General features: G+C 31.7%; 1 protein-coding gene across 1 annotated transcript in view; it reads left to right on the forward strand.

Moving 5' to 3' along the window:
* Positions 1-10,993, forward strand: part of Smr (nuclear receptor corepressor smrter) — a 690,586-nt gene that overhangs the window by 675,530 nt on the left and 4,063 nt on the right. The gene's annotated exons all lie outside the window — the stretch shown is intronic.

A 10,993-nucleotide genomic window follows, 5' to 3' on the forward strand; every position in this document is an offset into this window, starting at 1 on the left:
ATATATATATATATATATATATATATATATATATATATATATATATATATATATATATAGACATACGGAAAAAAGTTATGGAGGGTATTACAAAATTGGCGAGATAACTAACAAAGATGACCCACATTATGTTTTCAGTTAATAGTCAAAGATCACAATCGTATTTCTCCCCTCCACATATTGCATGACCGCCGATCATTGCGTTAGACCGAACGATAAAACCGATTGTTTCCGATCCAATTACTACCGAGCGAGCCACCAACTTGGAGCAACTGAGACAATAGGAGAGATAATAGATTTTGTTTCTCTTCGATACAATGTGGTGGTATTTACATTTAATTCGCTAAAAATTTTATTTGGTTTTGAATTTCTTATTTTTATTTTATTTCGTATATACAGTGTAGGTAAAAGTTTATGGTCGGTATGGTAAAATTTAACAGGATATCTAACACAGATATAAAATCATATTTTCACCGAATAGACAAAGATAACAATCATATTTCCCCTTGGCCACCCCTCCTTATTTCTAATAGACGCGTATTGTCCATTAGTGAGACGATTAGTTCCGATCAGAGATATTTTACATATCTCTGGCTCCGATCCACCTTATACCTGATTAACTAGAGGTGGGTCGTTGACATTTTTATCGGAACCGTTTTTCGTAAACTAGTAACTAGTTGATTGTTTCAAATAAGCGAGTACACAAACAAACATATTGGCTATTATCGTTTATGTGTATAAGTATTGAAGTGAAAGAAACTAAGTGGAACTAGTGGAAAAGTTTTCCACTTTTCTTGTTAACCGTGTTCTTTTTTTATTTTAAAATTAAACCAGATTTGGAACATGTGTTCACAAGGAACATATTTTGTTACAATACTACAATAATTTATGAATATAGGGGTTAAGTTAGAATATACATGGCGATGGTTTTTCCACCACTGTAATGGACAGTTCCAATCTGCGTTCGAAATTTTTTGTAGGTAATATATCATCAGACAAATACATGTCGACTTCTCTTCTCTTGATACAGGTGTATGTTTAGATGAGTCATGTCCAATTAATTCCCCAAAAATATACCATGGACTTAAGTCATCTTTATCAGTTTCTTTTTCTTGTACTGGTTGATTTTCAATAGTACAATCTTCTTTTTCTTTTTTTATAGAAGTAACCAGCTTCTTAACTCTTTCTTTTGTTTTTTTACCTTCATTTTTATCAGAAAATCCCTGCATTTTAAATCATTATTTGTCATTTACGAATCTACGGTTTCTCACTGGTAAGCCAACTAGTTGATGGTTGATTCAAAAAAACTACGTTTTGTGTAGACGTAAACAGAGGAGCAACGAACACTTTACGTCGACGAGGACGATTAGTTTATCTGAGAGACTACTACAAAACTAAAAATAACATGCGACTCTTTCGGGACAGTGGACAGTCGGGCTATCGGTTGACGTTGAAAATAAAATAACTAGGTATTCTGATTAATGAATGAGTTTCGATTTACAATTGATCTGAATTTTCGAAGGTGATGGATACTTCCATTAATAAAAATATTAGTTTAGAACAAAAGAAACAAATAGATATGGATTTACTAATCCTATGCAAAGACTCGTTTCATCCGTTTTCCATGGTTAAAGAACGAGCTTTTAAAGTTTGCAGGGTGGATTCCTGGATATAAACCGCCAACAAGAAAAACATTATCAGGTTAATTACTTCAGGAATGTTATATCAAAACTGAGCAAATTAATAGATAGATAGATAGATAGATGGTTTATTGGTAATAAATCAATACAAAAGTATTTTTTATAAGTCAAAGATAAAATATGTCAATATAGTTAATAAACACATAAATATAAACACAAAACATAAATACAATGTTTTAAAATATACTTACAACAATTACAACAAATTAAAATTGGAGGTAAAATACTCCTCATATGTAAAAAAGGCATTCACTATAAGGTAACTCTTAATTTTCGCCTTAAACTGATGAAAATTAAGAGCTTTTATTCTAGCTGGCACTAAGTTATAGAATTTTATGGCTAAATACCTTGAACCATTTCTGGATCTCTCAAGACGGCTAAATTCTGGTATAAGATTATTGTTAAATCTGGTGGGATACTTGTGAAAATCTACATGCGCATTGTATTGACTAAGAATTTGTTTAATGTGCAACATACACTGCATAATGTATACACAAGGTAAAGTCAAAATTTGTCAAGCTCTTAAGGAGTTTCTACAGTCTGCTCTATAACAGAGCCCAGAGATAATACGAACACACATTCTTTGTTGTGCAAACACTTTATCAATATGACAAGAGTGACCCCAGGAGAGAATAGCATATGTCAGATGAGAATGAAAATTACTATGATAGGCTGTTAAAATAGTTTCCCTGGAAGTCACCTGTACAAGGTTCCTAAAGAGGAAAAGTTGTCGGGAAAGCTTTTTCGATAGATTAACTATATGTTGTTCCCAGGTTAATCCTGCATCCAAATATATCCCCAGAAACTTCGCTCCGGTTACATATTGTGGTAGAGCAACGTTTTCAACACAAGTGTTATTTCTTAGAGTAAAATTAACACTTTGTGATTTAGAGTTGTTCAAAGAGAGACGGTTAGTTAAATACCAATTGAAGTTTTTTTCAGATGTTTGGTAATCAAGGATGTCGAATTCAGAAGGGTGATAGCTTGCATAGAAAGTAGTGTCATCAGCAAATAAAACAGTGTTAACTGTTTCATTTTGAGAGTACACTAGATCATTAATATAGATGAGAAATAATACTGGACCCAAAACCGAGCCTTGAGGAACACCAAACAACAGAGATTGTTTTTGAGAATCACACTGGTTGAAGTGAACATATTGATCACGATTTGATAGATATGAATCAATTAGTTGAATAGCATCACTATGAAAATTATAATAAGGAAGTTTTCTAAGCAGAATACTATGTGTGACACAATGGAAAGCCTTAGTAAGATCTAAAAACGATGCAAGAGTATCAAGATATTATTCAAACCCTTCCAAAACATTACTAGTGAAATGATCAATAGTTAAAGTTGTTGTTTTATTTTTTCGGAATTCGTACTGGTTTATGGCAAACAGTTTATTAGATTCAAAATGTAGAATAATTTGATTTTTTAAAATTTGTTCATAAACTTTTGATAAAATGGACAACAAAGAAATGGGTCGATAATTGCTATAATCATCAATAGAGCCTTTATTTTTAAACAGAGGTACTACCTTTGCAGTTTTAAAAACTTGAGGATAAGTATTACAAGATATTGATTGATTTATGAAAGTTGTTAGAGGTTGAACAATTATATCTTTAATTGTTTTAATAACTTTTGTGTTAAACCCATCAGGATCTTTGCTGTTTTTTTTATTTCTGTAATAGCTAAGTCAACTTCACTAAAGTTCACTGGCTGAAAGCTAAAACACGGGATATTTTTCTGTGGTATAGACTTTAAATAGTCATCAAGAGTTAGCTGAGGAACCTCAAGTTCATTTATTACTCTCTCAGCAGTTGAGCAGAAGTGGCTATTAAAACTTCTAAACTATGCATTGAGTTTAGAATTATCAGTGAAGAAAACATTTTTATGTTTGTTACCATTAATTAGTTTCCACATAGCTTGTTGAGAGTTGCCAGCATTTTTTATAAACCTATCATTTGCATTAATTTTTGCAAGCTTGATGGCTTCCCTGTACTCTTTTCTAAGTTTGATAATGGTACTTCTAGGTGCAGCAATGGGATCGTTTCTATTTATTGCTATAATAAATTGAAGTCTCTCACGCATTTTTCTCAAAGTGTCATTGAACCAGTTTACTTTTTTACCTGGATTGTTTTTATTCAGCAATTTCGATTTTTCTGGAAAAGAGATATTTATGGAATTTAATAACACATCAATTAGCATTTTAAATTTTAAATTAATATCCAAATTATCATTGTATACAAAATTAAAGTTGCAATTTAGCAAAATCTGGTTCAGATTGAAGAGTCCTTCATCTGTGATAGGTCTATAACAAACTCTGGTTGCACAATTTGTGGATGAGTAAGCTATCTGAAAGGAAATACCTCTGTGGTCAGATGTGTGAGTGAGATCCACAGGTTTTGTGGTACCATCAATATTTGTGGAAACATTATCTATTACCTCGAGTATTAAATTTAACTTTTTTTGTAATATTGTAAGATCTAAAAAAATACAGAGTTTTAAAGCTCTGATATATGTTTCATTAAAATGGACATTAAAGTCACCCGTAATTATAACAGGTTTATGGACATTAATTTTTTTAAGAGCTTTAGCCATAATGGTAAAGAATTTGTCTAAATCACCATCTGGAGTACGATAGACAGTGATAAGCTGCACATTAGATTTATTAAATAAAATACCTGTAATCTCACAATGCTGTTCAGAAGATTTTCAAGATTCAAATGATTAAAACTTACGTTATTCCTAGTATATATACCTACACCTCCATGAGACTTGACCGTCCTGCAAAATCCAGAAACCATACGATAGCCTTTAATATTGACAGTGTGTAGCTCATCAGGTAAAAGCCAGTGCTCATTAAGACACAAACAATCAGCTGAAATATCATTAAGCAGAACTTCAAAATCTAGAAAAGAGTTACGTAATGATTGAGCATTATAGTGAATGACATTTAAACAATTTTTAAATTTAACATTTAATAGATCACAAGTTGTTAAAGAAGTAGAAAATATCTGTATTACCACTGACCTCTGGACATCTGGAGTAACTGAGAGTTACATCGCATTAACAGAACAATATTTAACCAACAATTTAGAATTTAAAACGGTTTTATTAGGCTGCTGCCATTTTTCTGGAAACCATAATTCAGAAAACATCGCTTTTGAAATTAGTGAAATTATTAGTCAGTTGGGTCTAAAACGAAAAGTAAATTTTGCAGTAACTGATAATGCCTCAAATATGGTCAAAGTTATTAAAGATGTTTTGGAATGAAAACATTTAAATTGTTTTGCTCATACGTTAAATTTATTGGTGGAGGACGCACTTAAATGCTGTCGTGTACAAATAGATAAATTTCGACAATTCGGCAAAAAACACATTTCAAAAAAAGTACCTTATCTTCAGAAAGGCTTTTAAATATCAACATAACAAAGTTCTTAAGGCCAATCCAAGACGTGGAAACTAGGTAGAACTTCACCTATTACATGTTAAAAAGAATGACCGAATTAGAAGAGACAATCCGTTCCACATTGGTATTAGTTAATACAGACTTAGACTTAGACCAAATCTAAATAATGAAGACTGGATTTTTTGTTCTCAACTTTCCCAAATTTTACGGCCTTTTAAAGAAATAACAAGTACAATGAGTGGCCAAAAATACTTGAAGGGTAGTTCAGTGATTGTTATGGTACGCTGCCTGCAAGAATCTTACAATAAAATTTTAGCAAACGGTAACCTTACATCCATAGTATCCGACGTAGTACAATTACTAATATCGGGTTTAGCAAAAAGATTTAGAGGGATAGAACAGAGTGGCACATTGTCATTATGTACATTTATGTATTCACGATTTAAAGTGCAGGGATTTTCTGATAAAAATGCAGATAAAAAACAAAAGAAAGAGTTATGAAGTTGGTTATTTCTATAAAAAAACAAAAAGAAGATTGTACTATTGAAAATCAAGCTGTACAAGAAAAAGAAACCGATAAAAATGACTTAAGTCCATGGTGTAATTAATTGGATATGATTCATCTAAACGTACACCTGTATCGAGAGTCCATTACAATGGTGGAAAAACCATCGCCATGTATATCCTAACTTAACCACTATATTCATAAAGTATTGTAAATGTGAACACATGTTCAAAATCTGGTTTAATTTTAAATAAAAGAAGAACACGGTTAACAAGAAGTGAAGTAGAAAAACTTATGTTTTTAAATGTCAATTTAGACGATTCGCGATTTAATAATAACGTGTAATGTAAATGTAAGTACGATTTACTATTTGTATTGTTTAGTTTATTTTTGGGTTGCCGAGATGAAAACCCTAAGAACAATAGTGGGCAAAACAAGAAGAGACAGGGGGAGAAATACAAACGTTAGAGAGCAGTGCAAAATTCAAGATGGGAAGGCAGCGTAAAAGCATGTGGTACAGTCATGTAAGACGAATGGATGAGAATAGACTCCCAAAAATTGCCCTAGAAAATAACCCGCCCGGTTCAAGACCTCCAGGAAGATCACCTAAAAGATGGAGGGATAGTTGGCAATCTACCTCCCAGAAAATTAACCAATGGCAGCTTCAGAAAAAAACAGATCGAAAGAACTCCAAAAAGTAGAAGAAGAGAAGAAGAGTTTATTTTTCAAGTTATAATAAATATATCCTTCATTAGTTTCTTTCACTTCAATAAATATACACATAAACGATAAAAGTCATTATGTTTGTTTATGTATGTACTCTCTTACTTACTAACTACTGTTAAACAATCATAGTTACTTGTTTATGAAAATCGGTTTTAAGAGCGTAGGCGCAAAATTTCGGGCCAATGCTTTTTAAATGTATTCATTTTTTTCGAATCCTGAGAAAACTAACAAATATTTTTGAAAAATTTAAACGCAGAATGAAAGATTACATTATTACCGAGGGCCGAAAGTCCCTTAGAATAAACAAAAAGTTTTTTTGAATCAGATATTTGAAATTCAAAATCACACTAAATTTTCTCTTTTTTTCCCTGTAACTTATTATAATAAACATTATCGAAGTTTTCAGGGACTTTCGACCCTCGGTAATAATGTATTCTTTCATTCTGCGTTTAAATTTTTCAAAAATATTTATTAGTTTTCTCAGGATTCGAAAAAAAAAAGAATGCATTTAAAAGGCATTGGCCCGAAATTTTGCGCTTACGCTCTTAACGATAAAAACGTCAACGACACACCTCTACTCTTACCTGTGTCCCTACTTTAATTTGGTGCTTTGACCACGCGACACGAGATGTTGCCAAATAATTGTGTATGAAGTTTTTTTCAATTGTGGTGTTATATGCAGTTTATTATTTTTATTGGAAATAAGGCACAATCTGATTTTAAAATAAGCTTATTTTGATGTTTAGATTTTTAATTCGGAAATCGTACTTAAAATACGAATCATTAATACATTTTATTTATATAAAACGATTTCCGAAATGGAAATCAAAATGTTATATTACACTTATTGTAAAGTAAAATTGTGGCATATTCCCAATAAAAAACAGCAAGCTGCCATTTAAATCCATTTCGCCCAAATTTGATTATCTTAGAACACTGTTCAAATGCTAAAAAGACAAATAAAAGACAGTCAAATAAAACCAATAAGTTTGACAACGTTACACTTCCCCTTTTTTATTATATCCACTCATGCATGTTCGGCTATTTAAAGGGCGGACCTAATATACCTCTCTCTTTTTAAACAGGTGTTTCTCACTCCATCTCACGTAAGGTCTATACCGACCATAGACTTTTACCTATACTGTATATATATATATATATATATATATATATATATATATATATATATATATATATATATATCATCATCATCATGTGCAGCTTTATCAACCGTTTCCAATTACGGTGCAGCCTCCCTTATTTCAATGTTATTCTATGTTCTTATTATTATTCGACGATGTCTTAGTTATACGTTGTTCTAATAATTTGCGCTCATTTGCGCCCATATTTTTCTATCTTGTGCTATTCGAGACCACGTTGTTCCTGTTAATTTATATATATATATATATATATATATATATATATATATATATATATATATATATATATATATATATATATATATATATATATATATATATATATATATATATATATATATATATATATATATATATATTACACTTTTTTTTAGAACTCGGGAAATTTCCGCTGGAGTTCTATGTACTTTCTGTAGTTTTCCGGGTTTGACTCCGTGTTGAATAATTTTGGTTTTAATAAAAACCATTATTTTGACATTTCTGCTAGGTCGCACTTGCCATTGTCAAGTCAGGTAGTAGCGCTTCTCGCTGATGCTTGGAGTTAGAGTTAACTGACTCTCCTCTCTTCTGGTCGATGCGTTTACTTTTTATAGCCGCAAGGCTTCTTGTGATTGGTCCTGTCCGTGTGTAGGTAGGCGGGGTCCTACTAGTCGGTCTTGTGGTCTGATGTATTTTTGACTTTTTCTTTAATACCGTTTTCTATGTTGTTGGAAGCCTTTGAGCATCATCTCTTTGGTTTAGACTGTTGGATTTTTTTCTATTTTTATTGATTCTCTAATTTCGCGTTTTCTTTTAATTTCAATGTTAGCTAACATCGTAGTTTTGTTCAGGTTTATTGTATGTCCTGTGTTTGAGACGACGGTAAGGGACGACGTTTTTTCTCTCCTTTTGATGGCATTTCGATGTTCTCGTCTAACATTGATTCTTCGCTTGGTCTGTCCGATGTACGATTTGTCACAGTCCCCACATGGAATCTCGTATACTCCTTGATTTTCTATTAATCCTTAATTCTTTTTTGAGCATTATGAGCATTTTAAATGGTATATGTTACAAAGCGGTTTTTTTACCGCTGTTTTCACATTGTGCATTTCTTTATTTTTATATTCTTCGTCTGGCAGTCTTTCGGATCGTATCACCAGGGTTTTAATGACTGAATGTCCATCACCATCCTGCACAATTACATTAGGATTTCTAAACCATCTTGTGCCCTTGCACAACATGCCTTTTCAACTAAACACATTATCGATTTCACGAATACTAATATACTGTGCAAACAAAAAAATTATTAAGCGATCCATCCTTGAAATGTGCCAAACTCTAAAATATCCAGCGTTCCTAAATAAAAGAACCGACATCGATAACTTGAGCCAGATATATCACTCTCTCATCATACAGAACAAATAAAAAGTCCCATACAGGACAAATAAGAACTCCTCCATTTCCCTATTCTATTGCCCCGTTGTTTTAACTAATATTCCAAATTGGTCCATTCTGCATTGAATATAATATATTAAGAAAAATGCTTTTTAAATACGTTCTGTCTCTTTTCTTTTATCAATTCCCTCGATAATCGTACCTCACTGCATTCCAAATAAACATATGTACGAAAGCAAGCCACATGTGGAGTTATAAAATTCAACAACGGATAGCAAACAATCGAAAAAATACTAGTGTGGTTTGACCCTTGAAAGAGCTTTAACGAAACACCCAAATGAAGCCATCGGTCAAAATAAAAAAATCACCAAAAATTAAATAAATGACAAATAGTGCTCGCATTCAGTTTTTTTGTGGATGAACTGAGGATGCTTTTAAAAAAATAATAAAAGTTAAACGTATTTTATTAAATCAATGAAGTAGTTGACGTCAATGATATATATATATATATATATATATATATATATATATATATATATATATATATATATATATATATATATATATATTGGATTGAGTATAAGGACATTAAATCAGCTGCATAAATTGAAAACGGAAGTTTTTATTGCAATATTGTTCCACTAAACCAGCAAGGGGTAAATTAATAGGTTTGCAATAAGCACATATTGTTATTAATATAACCAATTACGCATGACCTCATATTAGGCCAGTAATATAACTCATGAGACCCAAGCAAGAGTTTTGAAAACACTAAGTTGTACAGGTGCTGCATTATCGTGGAACATTTTCAACATCTCCTGTCGTCTGTTAGGAGCCGGAACAAAAATTTTCTATTCCTGTGAAGCATTTAAATACTTCGACCGAGGAAATACGCTTGTATAAAACTTTGTCCTGCACGTTAAAAGTGGGAACAACTTGGGTTTTTAACTTAGGAAATTAAATTTTCTTACCAGTTATCAGACTTAAAATTGATCAATTTAAGAGATACTTTTGGGGCAACTTTTAGGGGTATGAGAGAGAGAATTAGCTACAGCATTTTAAAGATTCACTGCGATCGAGAACAGTAAACTTGTGTCATGATAATTTCATTCCACCTAGGAATTCTTAGAGAAGATTTTCTATACGCACTAACCACTGTAATGAGGCGTGAGCTGTGATGACTGTAAAATCGTTACTATCCTCTATGCAGCATCTAAACTTTTCGATGGGGAGTAAGACTTTACATAGTAACTCTTTTTTCTGTAGTAGCATATTTTTGCTATGATTTAGCTGGGTTTTGCTAAAATATGTAACCGGATACTCTAAAAAGTCAACTTTATGGAATAAAGCTCTACGTACACGTATCGCTCCGCCTCAAATTTTCCGTGGCTAAGGCGTGCAATTCTAACTACAACCATTGAGCTCATTTGCATTTTATGTTTTATAGTATTCGAAATTTGTTTGAGTGGTCATATTATTTTTCTAAATTCTTGTTCAAAACTGAGACAGGAAGGTATCGGTATTTATAATTTTTCTACTTTAAACAGTCTTATATAAAGACCATTGTAATCTTCTGTCTTAATAACTGTACTATGCATTCATTTTCAATTTAAGTGTAAATACCGATTGAAAAATAAATGGACTGATGACAAGTCAGAGTGGAACTAATTTGTTTGTGAGAGGGGATAAATTGAAGGAGTCTTTACATGCTAAACCTTTGAAACACTGACCTATGAGGGCAGATCGATACGTTATTACACAGAAAATGATTATAAGGAAAATGGAAACATATGGAAGTTGAGATAATTAAAGAGAGATGAATTTTAAAAAAATAATATTTGTAGGTTAAAATCAGTTTTCTCAAAATTTTTATTCCAAAATTTTTTTGAAAATGACTCCCGGATGGTAAGTAGAGACGTTAAAAAAATATACAATGTAATTTTTATTACAATTAATTTTGGTTTATTCCCATGTATAAAATACTCAAGAAAATGTTGCGCGCCAACAATTTTTAGAAGAAAAATAAGAAAATATGACGTGGACTGTAAAGCGGAAAAAATTTAAAAAAATATTAAATTCGGGAACGAGTCCAAAATATGACTCTCCACTTGCTCTC

This window comes from Diabrotica undecimpunctata, chromosome 7 (genome assembly GCF_040954645.1).
Source record: "Diabrotica undecimpunctata isolate CICGRU chromosome 7, icDiaUnde3, whole genome shotgun sequence".
NCBI classification, from domain to species: domain Eukaryota; kingdom Metazoa; phylum Arthropoda; class Insecta; order Coleoptera; family Chrysomelidae; genus Diabrotica; species Diabrotica undecimpunctata.